At 44.3% G+C, this 3,153-nt stretch overlaps 2 non-coding genes across 2 annotated transcripts; one reads left to right on the forward strand and one right to left on the reverse strand.

The window, feature by feature from the left end:
• The first annotated feature begins 1,686 nt into the window (after positions 1–1,686).
• On the forward strand, positions 1,687–1,758 carry TRNAG-UCC. Its single transcript has one exon. It is a non-coding gene; the product is annotated as a tRNA-Gly (tRNA).
• A 292-nt stretch (positions 1,759–2,050) lies between these two features.
• TRNAE-CUC lies at positions 2,051–2,122 on the reverse strand. The gene has a single exon. It is a non-coding gene; the product is annotated as a tRNA-Glu (tRNA).
• Positions 2,123–3,153: the final 1,031 nt, after the last annotated feature.

Below are 3,153 nucleotides of genomic sequence, written 5' to 3' on the forward strand. Positions count from 1 at the left end.
CCAGCCGGGTGGCGGTGATCGGAAATACACATGACGTACCGGTACGTCATGTGTCCTTAAGTACCTGGACAACATGCCATATCGGTACATCATGTGTCCTGAAGAGGTTAACCCCATACACGGATCTGGACTTCGCTGCAGGGAAACCACCAGGCCACTACCTGTTGGAGTAGGCTCTTTTCAGGTGAATACTGACCCACAGGGGTCAAGAGATACTGGTGCAGAGCACAGAGGGATCAGGCAATACCGTAGTCAGAGGTTGTGCAATCCTATAAACAGCTCAGGGTCAGTAAAGACATCAAGCAGAGGTTAGGATGCAGGCAGAAATCCGTACATGGGCAGACAAACAGAACAGCACATCTTTGCAGGACGCTAGCAGACTAGAACCTATTGCTCAGGCACCTTCCCAGGGGGAAGATCCATAGAAATGATTTAAGAGACTGCTGGAAATACCTGAGCCAGTGCCTGGCTATTTTCGGAACTCCCATATGGGTCTATGGGTCTGACTCTGCACCCCCGCCAATCAGCTTGAAATTTTCGAACGGGCCCCCCCCCCCCCCTTTCATGCAACCCCCACTCCTGCGGCCAGTCAAGATCAACCTCTCAGATGAAGCCTAGCAACTGCTCCGTCCGTTTCCTCCAGTGTCACTTTATATGATGTAATTGTATAATACTCTTGCCCTGACAATAAAATCTTTTAATCCTCATCCAGGGTGGGCCCCTTCTGAGTTTGGCCCCCATAGCTACACCCCTGTCTTCAATGGTTATGCTGCACGCTGTCTATTTTTGTGTCAGTGCTGTATAGTTTCCTCTTCCATTCGAGTCAATATGAGGAAGAGCTGTTATCAGCCCTGTGACCCCCTTCAGCATCACTATTTATTATCTATCTCAAATCTTTATCTCTCTATCCTTCTATTCATCCATCTATCTTAGGGTGGGTTCACGTCAGCGTTATGGATTCCGTTATAACCTGGTTATAACAGAAAATAACGGAATCCATAAGACGGAAGCCTTTAACAGGCATCCCGTCATGATCCTCCATAATACAAGTCTATGGGCAGCAGGTGTCCAGTCCTGCCCATAGACTTGTATTATGACGAAATGCAAAGTGGAAGCCTTTAAAAGGCATTCCGTTGTGCTTTCCGTCCTAATAGAAGTCTATGGGAATCGTAACGGATCCGTCCCGTTAACGTTATGCAGAACGGAGAAAAAAGTCCTTTCGACAGGACTTTGTTTTCCGTCTTGCATAACGGGAAGCAGACGGATCCATTATGATTCCCATAGACTTTTATTAGGGCGGATCAAAACGGAATGCCTCTTAAAGGCTTCCGTTTTGACTTCTGTCTTATGGATTTCGTTATTTTCTATTGTAACCATGTTATAACGGAAAGCCATAGTGGAATCCCTAACGCTAGTGTGAACCCACCCTTATCTGTCTATCTTAAATTTATTCTATCCATCTAATCTTAAATCTATCTATCTATCTCTTTTATATCTATCCATCCTCTCATTTCTCTTTGTACCTAATTATCTGTTTGGATGGTATTATAGCTCATTCAGACAGTACATAAACTTGCCAGCATGTTGTCTGGTCTCCATACTGCAGAACTCTATATTCATTCACACAGTGTAAATCTCCCTGGTAACATTGACATAACTGCTCAGAAAAACAGCTTCCAACAGCAGGCGTTGGTGGTATAGTGGTGAGCATAGCTGCCTTCCAAGCAGTTGACCCGGGTTCGATTCCCGGCCAACGCAGTAAATATTTTTATTTTTTATATTTCATTTTTTTTTCTGTGTTTTGTTTAAACCAGAAAGTAGATGATTTGCACACACACATTGCTTAATTTAAATTAGTTTGTTCATGCATAATCCACAGTAACTTGATGTAGTATGTGCTATTTCAGTATAACTGTTTCAATATCGGTTCTTAGACGTGTGTTAAAATAATATCATCCTAGAAAGTGGTAAAAACAGGTTAGGTAATTGGGAAAAAAAAAAAACTAATGTGACAAAATGGGAACACAATCTGATAAAAGAAAAATACACATTCCCAGACCGGGAATCGAACCCGGGCCGCGGCGGTGAGAGCGCCGAATCCTAACCACTAGACCACCAGGGAAGCTTGTGAGCAGGAGAGACAAATAGCTCTCAGATACTCACATCTCTGTGTTCTGCCTTTTACATCTTCTATAACTTTGTTTTCAGAAAAAGAGAATGATGGAAGAAGGGATTTGGAAATTCACATAAATACACAACAAATTCTCCAAGAAAAGTGAGAAGGACTGTAAGATAAGCAATCTGTTGTGATACACACCAGTGCAACTTTCCCATCGACCTGACTATATGTATGTAGTGTTTGTGTAAATGTCACTTTTTCATGTCATTCAGAATCTGATGGTTTTACAGAGCTCCATGGTGCTATATAGACATTGCTTATCTCTTCCTGCAGAAGCAGTTGGTCACTAAAGTTCATCATAATATACAAGACATCTGCTGCAGAACCTTACAATGCACACCTCAGCTGCTGCAGAACCTTACAATGCACACCTCAGCTGCTGCAGAACCTCATAGTTCACTCCCCAGATGTTGCAGAACCTCACAATAAACTACTTAGATGCTTCAGAACCTCTTAATGCACACCTCAGCTGCTGCAGAACCTCATAGTTCACTTCTCAGATGCTGTAGAACCTCACAATACACTACTCAGATGCTGCGGATCCTCACAATATACTACTCAAATGCTTCAGAACCTCATAATGCACGCCTCAGCTGCTGCAGAACCTCACAATGCACACCTCAGCTGCTGCAGAACCTCACAATGCACACCTCAGCTGCTGCAGAACCTCACAATGCACACCTCAGCTGCTGCAGAACCTCACAATGCACACCTCAGCTGCTGCAGAACCTCACAATGCACACCTCAGCAGCTGCAGAACCTCATAATGCACACCTCAGCTGCTGCAGAACCTCATAATACACACCTCAGCAGCTGCAGAACCTCAGAATGCACACCTCAGCTGCTGCAGAACCTCACAATGCACACCTTAGCTGCCTCAGAACCTCATAATACGGTACACACCTCAGATGCTGCAGAACCTCACAATGCACACCTCAGCTGCTTCAGAACCTCACAATGCACACCTCAGCTGC

Source organism: Bufo bufo, chromosome 8 (genome assembly GCF_905171765.1).
Source record: "Bufo bufo chromosome 8, aBufBuf1.1, whole genome shotgun sequence".
Taxonomy (NCBI): domain Eukaryota; kingdom Metazoa; phylum Chordata; class Amphibia; order Anura; family Bufonidae; genus Bufo; species Bufo bufo.